This window comes from Symphalangus syndactylus, chromosome 24 (assembly GCF_028878055.3).
Source record: "Symphalangus syndactylus isolate Jambi chromosome 24, NHGRI_mSymSyn1-v2.1_pri, whole genome shotgun sequence".
Lineage (NCBI taxonomy): Eukaryota > Metazoa > Chordata > Mammalia > Primates > Hylobatidae > Symphalangus > Symphalangus syndactylus.
The window spans coordinates 65727706-65743154 of NC_072446.2; the positions used below are offsets into that span (position 1 = coordinate 65727706).

At 40.9% G+C, this 15449-nt stretch overlaps 1 pseudogene; it reads right to left on the reverse strand.

Moving 5' to 3' along the window:
* Positions 1–4727: 4727 nt before the first annotated feature.
* On the reverse strand, positions 4728–5008 carry LOC129474437 (HIG1 domain family member 1A, mitochondrial-like; annotated as a pseudogene).
* Positions 5009–15449: the final 10441 nt, after the last annotated feature.

Consider the following 15449-nt stretch of genomic DNA (forward strand, 5'->3'; position numbering starts at 1 on the left):
TCGTCAGTCCTTGTATCCTACAAGTTTGAACCTACAGGTTGGTTTGAACCAACAAAGTTGGTTCAAAGAAACCATTAACTCATTATTAAGTCTAATAAAACTTTGATTTCTATTCATTATAAATTTAATTGAGAATTATATCGTTTTAAACATTTTGAAAATTACATTTTGGGTATTGTCTGTTAAGATATTTGTCTAGATTCGATCCCAGTGCTCTTGTCCTTCCATTTTATGAACAGGTAGGGAAAGGAAAAACTATTTCTATTGACTTTCAAATCCAACTCAAGACTCTTAAATAATCTAACCAAGAGCTGAAAACAAGTAAAAACTATCTGAATGTGATAAAGAAGCCATAGGTGCCTTGGAAAGAGCATTTAACTGAAATGTCAGGTTGTGGCTTCAAGTTTGGCAGTAGAAGAAAGCATGTGGCGTGTGTTTCTAATTCTGATACAGCGAACCTCTTGCAACATTTTCTGTTTTCTGGCAACATCTATCTCAAGATGGCAGGTGTTTTGCTCACTGGAAGTTGTCAGCACTTCTTTGATGTTACCTTTAAAACAGGAATGAAGGAACTTTTCAGAGTAAGTGAAATCCATGTATTAAATGTATTTTTCCCAAAAAACAACCCTCAGGAAAATTTAAGAATTGAGATTCTTCTCTCCCCCTTTGGCTCACAGCAGTGACTGTGTCTGCTTTTAAGAGAGGCTGAACTTTTGAAGGATGGCTGAGATCATGCTAATCAGCAGGCAGTAGCAAACTGAAGTGGATTTTTTTTTCACATTAGACTAGATGGTGTAGTGCCAAGTGGAAAAATATTATTCAGTTTCATTTTGGATTCATGAGTTTCTTTTTTCTACTGTGTGATACTTGAAAGTCAAACTGAATGTCAGAGATAAAAATGTCATGCAGATTATAGCTAGGTTCCCTGGGTTAGTTGGAGATGTACACAGTTGAGACTCTTGACTGAGGTATAGAGAGGTCAGTTCAGCCCTGCTGTTCCACAGCCACCCCCTGCTATTCCTTACTCCAAAACAGTAATTCACTTTTTGTGTCCAGTTGAAACTCAGGTACAACTAATATTCAGCTGCACTCCTAAAAGCTTAAAGACAGTCAGTTTATGAAAGTACTAAGGATAAAGTTTTTAGAAAAGATAGACTCATAACTCTTCTACAAATAGAAAATGAACACATGTCAAAGATTTTATTTAACTCATTAATGAGGAAACAGTAAGATGTTACAACCAGTTCAAAGAACAATTTGAAGAGAAGACATACATGTAGGCTACCATAAATGTGAAAATGAATTTGAATTTCCATAATTGGTGCCAAAACGACTTGTTTGAGTAGGGGGGAATCAACTGAACCTCCCAGATTCACTTGTATATTTGTGGAGGTTCAATTCAATCCCAATGCTATGGTCTTTCAATTTTATTAACAGGTAGGGAAAGGAAAAAGTGTTTCTTTTGACCTTAAAAACCAACTCAAGACTCTTAAATAATCTAACCAAGAGCTGAAAACAAGTAAAAGACATCTGAATGTGATAAAGAAGCCATGGGTGCCTTAGAAAAATCGAATGTGGAGTATCATTTGCATTTCTTTTTTTTTCATAGCAGCATTATTTGTAATAGCTGAAATGTGGAAGAAACACAAATGTTCATCTACTGATAAATGGACAAACGAAAGGTGGTATGTCCACACAATGGAACACCACTCAGCCCCAAGCCATAAGAATGGATGAGTGTTCATTCGTGCTATAGTATGGATGAGCCTGAAAACATTATGCTGCCTCAGAAGAGCCAGACACAAAAGGCCATATGTTGCATAATTCCATTTATATGAGTTGTGTCCAGAATAGGCAAATCCACAGAGGCAGAAAGTAGATCAGTGCTTGAGAAAGGCTGAGAGGAAGGTGGAAAGGAGGGTGACTGTTAATGGAGATGAGGTTTCTTTTGGAGTGATGAAAATGTTCTGAAATTAGTGTTGATTGCATAATTCTGAATCATTTGCATTTTTCAGTTGCAGAATTGTAAAGAACTCAAATAAAATAAAAGGTATAGAGATTCCATAGAATCAGGTAACCTGGAAGGGTATATTAGACAATGCCTATATTTTCATTTAAAACATACAGTGATTTTTTTTTGGTGTATTTTAGTCCATTGCAATTTTTCTCTACAAAAGAAAACTCAACTAAAATTATGTTTGTATCTCTAGGGTTATATAAAACAGAAAAGGCAATAGTGTTCTTCTCCTGCATCTGTTTGCCAAAAACAACATAATAGAACAACAGATGGACTAAGTAGCAGACACTTGAAAGCTAGAGAAATCAAATAGAAGAAAAAGTAAACTTTATTCTTTGCTTAATCATTGTCCTTATAGCATTTTACTTTGTATTTCACATTGTGGAAAATTTCAAGAGAAAAATACTAAATGGACTGAGCTGTCTTAAGCTCCCTGTTTTCATTTTACAACCTTTTCAACATTTTGGAATGTCAGAAAAAGCAATATAAATCTAAAGCCTTAGAGAATACCTTGGAAATCTTGTGACACTTTTTCATGGAAGGAAGAGGTGACAGCACAATGGATTCTACATGGCATACCTTTCTAATAACCCTTCTTATATACCATCCCCCCGAAATATTCCACTCCTAATAGCTCTTCCTGAATCTTTTCTCTCTCATGTACTCTCCAAAGTTCCCAGTTGTGCTAGCTCTTCTGTTTCTCCTATCTTTTCTCTTTTTGTTCTATGAAGATTAATTGCACCTTCTCAATTCTTCAAGTCTTCTCTCCTTCCACAACAATACCTTGATAAACAAACCAAACAAATACTATTTCTTTTACCCTCAGGAAGAAATGGAGAGGGTGATCACAAAAACTTGTAATTTGGTATTTTCCTCCACATCACACTTTATTTTTAACCTAAAGATTAAATATGTTTGCTATATACCTTGGAATATAAATAGCTACCACACTGTAATTTTGAATAAGTACACCATAAATGATAGCAATTTTATTAAACTTGTGTAAAAAAGTATTTCTATACTTCATCTAAATGTCAACTGGGTTCCTCCCAATACTTCCAAAATTCAGGTAGGCGAAGGGCTGTATTAGTTTGCTGTGGCTGCCACAGCAGAGTACCATTGACTCTGTGGCTTACAACAGAAATTAATTTTCTCACAATTCTGGAGGCTTGGAAGCATAAGATCAAGGTGTTGGCAGGTTGGTTTCTTCTGAGGCCTCTCTCTTTGGCTTGGAGATGGCCATCTCCTCCCTGTGTATGTCTAAATTACCATGATAGGTAATTTGTTTAGTTTAATGTTTGTGATTCTTATGGAGAAAATAAACATAATGCACACATTTAAAGTGTTCTTCATTTATCTTTGCATTAGTGCCTAAAATACATATTTCTCTCTCAAGATGGCATTTAAAAATTAATACAATAGCAGCAAAAATACAATTCTGCAATTATAAAAGAGCTCAACTGGAATCCATAATTAAGCTATTCTTATGTTTAGAATTGTGATTCTGAGGCCAGGTGTGGTGGCTCATGCCTGTAATCCCAGCACTTTGGGAGGCTGAGCCAGATGCAGCACTTGAGTTGAGGAGTTCAAGACCAGCCTGACCAACATGGTGAAACCCTGCCTCTACTAAAAACACAAAATTAGCTGGGCATGGTGGCACATGCCTATAATCCTAGCTACTTGGGAGGCTGAGACAGGAGAATCACTTGAACCTGAGAGGTGGAAGTACAGTGAGCCTAGATCGTGCCATTGCACTCCAACCGAAGCAAGGAGCAAAACTCCGTCTCAGAAAAAAAAAAAGAAAAAAGAAATAATTGTAATTCTGAAATAAATACCACTACTATGTAGCTCTGTTGTAAGCTTTCTAAGTTTAGTTTATTTCTTATTTATTTATTTTTTTGAGACAAATTCTCACTCTGTCACCCAGGCTGGAGTGCAGTGGCATGATCTCAGCTCCCTGCTACCTCCTCCTCCCAGGTTCAAGCAATTCTCGTGCCTCAGCATCCAGAGTAGCTGGGATTACAGGCGTGCAGCACCACATCCGGCTAATTTTTGTAATTTTAGTAGAGACAGGGTATCGCCATGTTGGCCAGGCTGGTCTCAAACTCCTGGCCTCAAGCGATCTGCCTACCTCAGCCTCCCAAAGTGCTGGGATTACAGGTGTGAGCCACTTTGCCCAGCCTAGGTTTGGTTTAAACACACATATACACATACACAATTTCAGTTGTGGGAGGCTTTGCAAGTTATACTCTGTGCACTTTTTTGAAAGAGTTCCAAAAGAGCCAACCAGTCCACAAGACAGGCAAAAAAGAGTTCAGCAGGATAAACAGGACTCCTACATAACATTAAAACATGCAATAATCTGCAGCAAACAGGGAGTACTTCAAGGTTGGCCTACTGTCTTCTTTAGAACTGATTTCGTCTTAACATTTTTAAAAGGTGGACATTTTAACATCATCAAGTCCATTTAGGTGACATGTTTCTTTTGTGTTAACTTGACTCGCCTGAGTGACCTAGTTAGTGAACAAGTCATGGGTAATTTGGTCACCAAGCAAATCAAGCCTGCAAGAAAGGCAGCCAATATTCAAAATACCACATTATTGTCTGAATATATTCAATTTATTTTCAACATAAACATGTAACCTCAATAGTGAAATGTGTAACTAATGCAAGCTCCTCCAACAAGACCAAGACAGCATCTCTTCTTCTTCTAAGCCTTAGGTTTTGCCCAGAATTCCCAATATAGGGAATAGCATATACCAGGAGTCATTGCTCCCACAGCAAAGCCTTGGGCTGCCATACCTATGTGGATCAGGTGAAGGGACATTTTAATATTTCCCCCGACCTTTAATTTGTTAATCCATGTGCAACAATTGCTGCAAAACCTGCTATTCCAGTGGGGATTAATGGTGTCTCTTCAGCTTTTCAAATAGGTTTGGATTCCTGATCTTCATTATATGAAGAAAGAAAAACATCTATGTTGGTTGACATAGTGATTGCTTGAAGAATCTTCTGAGAGCGAGAAAACCTCTCACAATCCAAATGTCTTCTCCAATCTTTACAGTTTTCAATTTTTTTCTTATTATTGAGTTTTAGGAATTCTTTGTTGTATTTTGGATATAAATCCTTTGTCAGATAAGTGTTTGCAATTCTTTTCTTCCATTCTTTCATTTTTTTAACAGTGTCTTTTGCAGATAAGTTTTTAATTTTAACAAAATCTGACATAACTTTTTTTTTTCTCTCATAGATTGTGCTTTTGGCATTATATCTAAAAACTCATCTTCTAATTCACATCACATAGATTTTCTCCTAGGTTTTCTTGTAGAATTTTTATAGTTTTACACTTTACATTTAGGTCTATGATCCATTTTGAGCTAATTTTTGTGAAAGGTGTAATGTCCTTATCTAGGTCCCAGGACCATTTGTTGAAGATCCTTTCTCCTCTGAATTGTCTTTGAATCTTTGTCAAAGATAAGTTGACTATATTTGTGTGGGTCTATTTCTGAACTGGTTTTAATCAATATATGTAGAAAACTTACTGTTAGATAGCTTAATACCTATGTTAGATATTCAAATTTATTCTCTAAGAGGTAGAAAACAAGCGCCCCCAAGTCTGCTGTCTCTCCAGAAGGAAAAAAAAGGGATAAAAATAAAATGCATTTAATTTCAATAAGCATGCGTGTGTACGAAAATCTACCTCAAAATAGCTAAAATGGTAAAAGATGTGTTGCTATTTTAAAGTCAGAAGAGTTGGATTTGCCTCCGGCAGCTTTAAGCTTCCAGGGTGTTATGGCTCACTAGTTTCAGGTTAGAAAATTAGAAATGCAGCCGGGCGCGGTGGCTCACGCTTGTAATCCCAGCACTTTGGGAGGCCGAGGCGGGCGGATCACGAGGTCAGGAGATCAAGACCACGGTGAAATCCCGTCTCTACTAAAAATACAAAAAGATTAGCCAGGCGTGGTGGCGGGCACCTGTAGTCCCAGCTACTCGGAGAGGGAGAGGCTGAGGCAGGAGAATGGCGTGAGCCCGGGAGGTGGAGCTTGCAGTGAGCCGAGATTGTGCCACTGCACTCCAGCCTGGGTGACAGAGCAAGACTCCGTCTCAAAAAAAAAAAAAGAAAATTAGAAATGCAAGGCATGCTAAGGTTTCATTATCTGCCATTCTATCATAATTTTGTAGTACAAGGGTTTCCAGGGAGGGACCTAAGACAGAGGGTAGGAAGGAGGGGGCAAAAATTTATGGAGAAAAGAATGAAAGGTACCAAGAGAACTGGTCCAACTATCTGTCTTTATTTTTAACAGCTTTCAAAGCAAGTCATGCATGCTGAGCACTGCAAAACACCAGGCATTTGTGGAGGGGGAAAAAAATCCTCTGGGAATGCACCGCTTGAGGGGAGAAAATGGCTTCATAAAGAAATGATGCAAACACCATACTTTGCGCCGCCAGCAACTTGTCTCTTAATTTGCAACGGCAGAATGAAATATCCACTACACCAAAGCCTCAGTCAGCTGCAAAAACAATGTATTGTAATCTGATATTTATTTTTGCTGAAATGGATCCATGGCCCTGACATTTCAGATTCTGCAGCTTTGCAAAGCACCCAGAGAGCCTTTGCTGCCCTTGGGGGAGTGCAGAAGGCCATGAAACATCTTCACTTTTGCAATATAATTTTTCTTTAAGAACCCAAGCCAGAGTTGCATGAGTTTCCATCCAGCTTTGGGAGGGAAAAACAAAAATGAATTAATTGAGCTTACCAGACAGCCTTCAAAAAGCGTAATGTCAGCCCTTTATTATGATATCGTATCAGCCAACACTTGGTTCACTTTCCCTGGGAGATACTGGATTGGAGCTGCTGATTATGGAAGAAGCACTTGGCTGTCCCAGCCCACATACTCAAGTGATTTAAATCTAGTCTCAGGAGAGACTTGACATCATAAAGGGAAATTGTATTCAGGTTTTCTAATCTATGAAAACATTACCTCAATAGTGCTAAACTCAAGCCTTACCACCATTTATTTCTTTCCTTCTATCACAAAACTTCACAGAAGAGGAATCAATGCTTCACTACTTCACCACCTAACATTTCCTTAACTCTAAGACCCACTGCCATAGAAAACGTGAATGATGCTCTTCTTTTAAAGGTCACCAAGGACCTCACATTCTTCAATCCAATATGTATTTTTCAGTTGCCATGGACTTTACCATTAGACACCACTCACCAACCTTTTTTTCCATTCTGAAACTTTGTGTTTCCTTGCCTTTTGTGGACATGGTGCTGGAAGTTTCCTCTGTCTCTTTTCTGTGCATTTTCCAGGCCCTTCCTTGTGCTCATTCTCCAAGGTTCTTTATTTCAACCTCTTATTCTTTTATATTCCTTGTCTCAACAAGCCCCTATGCCCATATTCACAGCTACCATCTCCCTGATGGCTGGCACTTTAGCAGCAATCTTGAATCATGAAGTACCCTTGAGGATGAAATTCACCAGTGGAGGGTGCTGAAGCAGGGCATTAGAAGAAACTTGCCAATCTCCAGATTTCTTTTATGTAGTAGAATAAGCCCTATGTGTTTTAGCCATTCTTCCTTCGAACTTCTTATTTTATGCAACAGAATCGAATTTAACTAATACAAATAGGTATCAGCCTGGGTATTGTGGCTCATGCCTGTAATCCTAGCATTTTGAGAGGCTGAGTTGCAAAGATCGCTTGAGGCCAGCAGTTAGAGGCCAGTGTGGGCAACATAGCGAGACCTCATCTCTACAAAAAATAAAAAGATTAGCTGGGCATGGTAGCACAGGCCTGTAGTCCTAGCTACTCAAGGAGGCTGAGGTGGGTGGATTGCTTGAGCCCAGGAGTTTGAGGTTATAGTGAGCTACGATTGTGCCACTGCACTCCATCCTGGGAGACAGAGCAAGACCCTGTCTCTTAAAGAAAAAAAAAAGAATATAATAATGCCTTGTTCGTAAAGTCAATATAAGGTTTACAAGATACATACAGGTCATGTATCTAGCTCAGAACTAGTCATAGCCTATGTGGCCAAATTTTACATATATTATTATTATAAACTCTATCCCTATATTCTAGCTGTGGTATACACCATACCACAGACCATCAACTGTGTGCTAAACAAATCTCCCCACAACCAGTTCCTCCTAATCTCCTTCTTTGGTTTATGACATGGCTAATTTGTTTCTAATGAAGGTGTTGATTTTCCCATTCTTTCCCTTTTAATATTGAATCAGTGACTAAACCCTACTAATGTAGTCCTTTGAAGCATCTCCAATTACTTTCCTCATTTTTATATTTCCTCTGCAAACTCCCTAGTAGGGACTTTCATTATTACTACCCAAACTATTGCAACTGTCAACTCAGTTGTTCCCCCACCCTTGTGTATCTTCCTCTTTTCCAGGTTACTCTATGGAAACCTTGAGATGAAACGTCCAAGAACCCTGCTCTAATCTTGTTACTCCTCTAATTGCAGATCTGAATAACATATGATTGTCCACTGAGCTAGATAACTCCCTCCTCAGCCTGGCTCTTGAGACCCCAACCTATCTTCTGACCTTGATCTCTGTCTCCTTACATGCCAGTCAGTCTAGATCCTTCAACTTGCCTTCTACTTTCTTAACTCTGTTGCTTGGCTCATGTTTCACTCATCCAGAATGTTCTCTTACTCCATCCACTTCCTGTATTTCAATTTCTTAGCAAACTCACAAAGCTGCATGGAAATATTGTCATTCCAGGAAGTCCTCTTTCTAAAATGGATGTTATTTTCCCTTTACTTCAAGCATTTTGTGTCTGTCTTATGGCATTTGTGTTCTATTGCTTCAGAGCAGAGATTCTCAAAATTTGGAGAGTATCAGAATCACCTGGATGAATTTTGAAAACACGGATTGCTGTGCCCCACTCCCAGAGACCCTGATTTACAAGGTCTGGCGGGGTGGAGCCTGAGAATCTGCATTTCTCATAGGATCCCAGGTGATGCTGCTGGTTTGGGAATATCACACATTGGGAACTGCTTTATAGTGATTTGGATCTAATTCTCCTCCTATATTGTAAATGTCGTGAGGTGGAACAATATGGCTTATTTTAACCTTTGTATTTCCTGTATCTTTCAACACACAGTAGATACTTAATGATTATTTATTAATATTGAAGGCCAAAGTTTTGCTTTTAAACTTGACACTTAATCTTTGGAGTTATGTTCTGTTGTTGGTTCTCATCAGCCAGAAAGAACACATCTAAGTGCTATTGCCAAGGGCACAGCCGAATTCTTCCTAGTCTTCGCTGTTGTTTTTGGTCTGGGGATGTGAGCTCACAGCATGTATTTGGAGAAATGTTAAGTATCGAAGGCAATGACATGACATGAATTCAGCGAACGCAGTAGTTGAAGGACTCCCCCAAAGAAATAGGATGACAAAAGTTCAACATTTGTGAAATTAAGTATGAAGGTTGCCATGGTAAGGTAACAACAGATTTGAAATCTATAATTGTACCGGAGAGAGGCCTGTTAGAGTCCCCTCCATGTATTTTGTTCCCTCTTATGCTTTTAATGCTTCAGAAGCAAGTCACTCTGAATTCAAGCTGTGATTATAATTACCCTTATTATTATTCTCAGAATGTTCTTTGGAACCAACATGGTTTTTAGGGAAGAAAATTAATTGCAACTTTTCTTGGTTTAGAAATGTAGGCAACTGGATATTCTGGCAAATTCACATCCTGTCTTCCTCCCATGTGTAGATAACAGACTCTCTTTCTACCTGTCTATCCAGTTTTCCAGTCAGGGTATTTTTTCAGGAGGGTATTATGGAATTCTGCATATTGTAATTGTTTTTGAAATCATAAGAAAATCAAGAACAAGTCAGCCAGAGAAACAATAACACCACAATCATCTCCCCAGAGACCTTTGTTTTTAGGTTTTAATATTTCATGTCAGACTTCTCATGAAGTGAATTCTATAAAAATAATGAAGGATATACGGAGATCATTACAATAAAGGATACATATCAAATATGGATATTTTTTATTTTAAGGAGGCAATTTAATTATATCCAGATGGAACATTTAAAAAGTCACATCTATGCATCATCATCTTTCAGCAGTAGCACAGATGGTACCTTTTCATTTGTACCACGTGCCAACATTGACAGTATGTCCAGCTGTCTACCCCGCCTCCATCACAATTCCAAGTTTATGTGTAAAAGGACATGTTGGTTAAGTCAGAGACCCGTGGGAAACTGCATTACCAGGGGCCATGACATTACTATTTTATGATATTTCCTTCTTGGGGGAAGCAGATGGGGTTGCCAGACCTTGGCTTTTGTCTGCTGCTCTTGAGTAAGGTGCCTCAAGTCTTTTTGCCCCACCCCGGGGACAGGCCACGGATCTGCAGTGATAGAGAGAACCATGCAACATCTGCAGACCTTCTATTAAAAGCCTGTGTTTGTTTAATATTCTGTTTCCTTGCTATTTATGTTTCTAGAAATTAGGGACAGGCTTATCCCTTCATGTCCCAAATAAAGTCAAAAATGATGACTGATGTCATCAAGGGCCCTACAGCTTACGAGAAACAAACAACCCATGATGGTTGGAAACACATCATCACCAGCACCACCAGCACCAGCACATCGCCCCCCTCCCCCCACCTGACTATAGGAATGGTTTGTGTGGAGACAGTAGCAGGAATTCTGTTTCTCTAGGGAAATTCCTATGGTCTTCTTGGGGCAGCATACCAGCTTGGGGCCCAGAAAAATCCCAACCAGGGGAGGCACCAAGTAACTAAGTAATGGGAAGCACTTCTCATTGCATCTGAGAGCAGCTAAAGAGACAATGAAAGCACTTGCCGGCCGGGAACGGTGGTTTATGCCTGTAATCCCAGCACTTTGGGAGGCTAAGGGGGGCAGATCACGAGGTCAGGAGATCGAGACCATCCTGGCTAACACGGGGAAACCCCGTCTCTACTAAAAATAGAAAAAATTAGCCGGGCGCGTAGTCCCAGCTACTCGGGAGGCTGAGGCAGAAGAACGGCGTGAACCCAGGAGGCGGAGCTTGCAGTGAGCCAAGGTGGCGCCACTGCACTCCAGCCTGGGCGAAGGAGCAAGACTCATCTCAAAAAAAAAAGAAAGCCCTTGCCACTCTCAGGCTGACCTGCAGTTGTTTTGTTGTGATAACACAAACTGTTCAAAGAGCAGAAAATCCCTAATTTTGGCATATCCTAGGGCCCTGGGGCATTTCATGGCCTAGCACTTATCACTTTATTGACAAATCCTAAACTGACTGATGTCACTGATAGTGACATCATTTCAACATTTAACCTCATATATGACACATCCACAGAGCACCGACAATATGCTGAGCTCTGGGCAAGGTGCTGGAAATATCAGTGAAAGTAAGAAAATCACAATCTCGTCTAAGAGGAACTTACATTCTAACTAGGGAGGCAGCCAACGAAGAAGCAAATAAATAATAGGATAATTACAGGCACTTATCATTTTCAACATTCCACAACTGTGCTAACCTCAGTGGTCTCCTGCCCCTGGCTCTTGGTAGAGAGCTTCTAGTTCTTTGAGTTCTTTGAAAAGTACTGTCTCCTCATTCCTCAGCCCTTCCTGTGTCCTTGCGCTTAGTCAGCAGCCTCTGCAGCTCCTCTCATCAAGAGATGGAGCCTATTTCCTTGCCCTTTGGTTCCGATATCATCTGTGTGATTTGCTTTGGCCAATGGGATGTCGGCAGCTGTGACTCAAGCAGAAGCTTGAGAAAAAGCTTGTTCTTTCGCAGTGGGGTTTGCTCCTCTGCTGCAGCCATGAGCAAGTGCCCAGGCCATCCTGCTGGAGAATGAGAGGGATGTGGGGCAGGGCTGAGTTGTTCCATTTGTCCCAGGTAAGAACAGTCTAGGAGCAACTCACAGCCAAAGGACTCCGAGACCAATACTTTACCTTCCATTTCATTGTCAAATTCTGGTTTTACGGCTGGGCACGGTGGCTCACTCCTGTAATCCCAGCACTTTGGGAGGCCGAGGCAGGCAGATCATTTGAGGCCAGGAGTTCGAGACCAACCTGGACAACATGGTGAAACCCCGTCTCTACTAAAATTACAAAAATTAGCCAGGCATAGTGGTGCATGACTGTAATTCCAGCTGCTCAAGAGGCTGAGGCATGAGAACTGCTTGAACCTGGGAGGCGGAGGTTGCAGTGAGCCAAGATCACGCCACTGCACTCCAGCCTGGGTGACAGAGCAAGACTCTGTCTCAGATAAAAAAAATCTGGCTTTATCTCCCATGTAATTCCCAAGCTTGCCCACTTCGCTCTAACTCCATGGCTGCCACCCTGACAGCTGTACCATGTTTCACCTGGATTTCTGTAATGTCCTTTTTCCTTCACACTTTCCCCCAAGACTTTGCCCACTCAGCAACCTGGGAACCTTTTAGAAACATAAATCAGATGGTGTCAGTCCGCTAGATAAACCCTTTGCTGGGTGCTCCTTCCCCTTAGAATAAAAGCCAATACTTAGGCTGGGCGCAGTGACTCACGCTTGTAATCCTGGCATTTTGGGAGGCTGAGGTGGGCAGATCACTTGAGGTCAAAAGTTCAAGACCAGACTGGCCAAAGCGGTGAAACCTCATCTCTACTAAAAATGCAACAATTAGCCGGGCGTGGTGGCGGGCCCCTAATGCTAGCTGCTCAGGAGGCTGAGTCAGGAGAATTGCTTGAACCCGGGAGGTGGAGGTTTCGGTGAGCCGAGATCACGCCACTGCACTCCAGCCTGGACAACAGAGCAAGATTCTGTTAAAAAAAAAAAAAAAAAAAAAACATTACTCAGCAGTTCTCAAGGCTCACATGTTGTGCTTCCTTAGCCAAATTCACTACACTGCCCCAGGCTCTTCCTAGGCTCCTATTCCACTGACCTGCTTTTTTCCCTCAGCAAGATAACTTCCTTCCCATCTCCGAGCCTTTGTCCGTGCTGCTCCCTCCACTTGGAATGCTGTTTCCCCAGCACTGCCAATCGCTGGCTGATTTTCCTGCTTCAATCTTTGCTTAAACATTACCTCCTCCTGGAAAGCTTCTCTGTCCTCTACCTAATGAACCCTCCAAGTTGCAGTCATACCATCTAGATGATTTCTTTCATAACATTAATCACGATCTGTAATTATCCTATTATTTATTTGCTTCTTCGTTGGCTGCCTTCCTAGTTAGAATGTAAGTTCCTCTTAGACAAGGTTGTGATTTTCTTACTTTCACTGATATTTCCAGTACCTTGCCCAGAGCTCAGCATATTGTCAGTGCTCTGTGGATGTGTCATATATGAGGTTAAAAGTGGAGAACCCTTATATCTGTACATGCATTCACACAAATAACATACATGGAATAAGTGTTCATGTGAATATGTTAGTGATTCCTTTTTCTTTCTCTCTCTGTGTGTGTGTGTGTGTGTGTGTGTGTGTGTGTGTGTGTGTGTGTGTTTTGACCCTGTCACTTAAACTGGAGTGCAGTGGTGCAATCACAGCTTACTGCAGCCTCAACCTCCCGGGCTCAAGTGATCCTCCCACCTCAGCCTCCTGAGTAGCTAGAACCACAGGCACACACCACCATGCCTGGTTAATTTTTTGATTTTTTTGTAGAGATGAGGTCTCACTATGTTGCCCAGGCTGGTCTTGAACTCCTGGGCTCAAGTGCTTCTCTCACCTCAGCCTCCCAAAGTCTGGGATTATAGGCATGAGCCACCATGCCTGCCATGATTCTTTTAACTTCACTCTTATATGTAATGTATATGTGGAACACACACATATGTGATATATTTGCAGTATTTGTGTATAATGTATAATATACATATATATGTAATGAGATCTTTATTTGAAACATTTTTGGAGTCCTTTTTTTTCACCCAACACACACACATAAATATACACAATTTACTCCTCAGAATCTTGCATTATATAAAAATAGAAATTGAGCATCTTTTTGTAACAGTGGATATAAGCTTACCTTACTTTTAAGGTTGCATAGTATTTCTTTGTATGGCTATACCATAATTTATTTAGCCATTGTGAATTAGTAAGTACTAAGGTTGTTTTCATTCGATGATGAGAAAACAGAAGCTGAAGGAGATAAATAGTTTGTCCAAGCCAACCAATGTTGAACTTGGGGTCTGAGTCCTGAAGCCTAACCTGGCACACCCATGGCATTTGCATGCTAGGAGACATGTTTGTTGGGGGTAGACTCCATTCCTGTTGCTGCTTTTTTTTTTTTTTTTTCTTTTTTGAGATACAGTCTCGCTCTGCCACCCAGGCTGTAGTGCGGTGGCGTGATCTCGGCTCACTGAATCCTCTGCCTCCCAGGTTCAAGAGATTCTCCTGCCTCAGGCTCTCAAGTAGTTGGGACTACAGGCGCGTCCCACCACCTCCGGCTAAGTTTTTGTATTTTTAGTAGAGATGGGGTTTCACTGTGTTAGCCAGGATGGTCTTGATCTCCTGACCTCGCAATCTGCTGGCCTCAGTCTCCCAAAGTGCTGGGATTACAGGTGTGAGCCACCGCACCCGGCCGCTGTCCTATTTTTTGGCTCTACTTTCTCCAATCAATTCATCTCCCAACAAGTTGAAAGGGATCATATATGTCAGTGGTTTTCAAACGTTACTGCTCATAAAATTACCCAGAGATCTTGTTATAACACAGACTGCTGGGCTCCACCTCAGAGATTCTCACTCAGTAGATCTGGGGTGGAGGCTGAAATTCTGCATTTCTACCAAGTTGATGGATGCTGAAGCTACTGGTCCATGGTCCATGCTTTGAGTATGTGAAGTGCTCTGTAAAGTCTATAAAATCAAGAGGGTGTGAGCTTTGAGCCTGTACTGAATCCTTACTGAATGCCAGCTATTGGGATAAGCATTATGGGGAAATAAAGAAACCCAACGTGGAACCTCATCCATAAAGACTTGAGAATTTAATCAGTGAAAACAAAATGTGTAACAAAAGCGTAAGTCTTCAGTACAAAGAAGAGTGATATAAGTGCCAAAGGAATAGTCTTTAATTAGAAATCAGTTCTGGGGAAATAAACACTCTACTTAGTGCAGACCATCTGATTTCTGGAAACTTCTTGAATATCAGTTTTGTTGATAAAACCTTCTCCCCTCACTTTAGCATGTGTGGAATTAAGTGTTTTCCTGGAACTTGTTGACAACTGGTTTGAGCCTCTGCTTGCTGTCTGTCTCTTAGCTGAGACTGTCCCAAGAGCCACATTACCAGAAATGGAGGCCGACTTAGATTGGTTTTCCTAGAGCAGAGCCTGAGATGGGAGGTTCTTGTGCAAGTGATTTATTTAGGGAGTGCTCTCAGAAGAAATCTGAAATGGGATGAGGAAAGCAAGACAGGGCAGGGGCAGGAGAAAAATGAGGATATGGGCTCAGTTGTAGCCTCAGCCTGACCCCACAGGGAGCTCTGGAA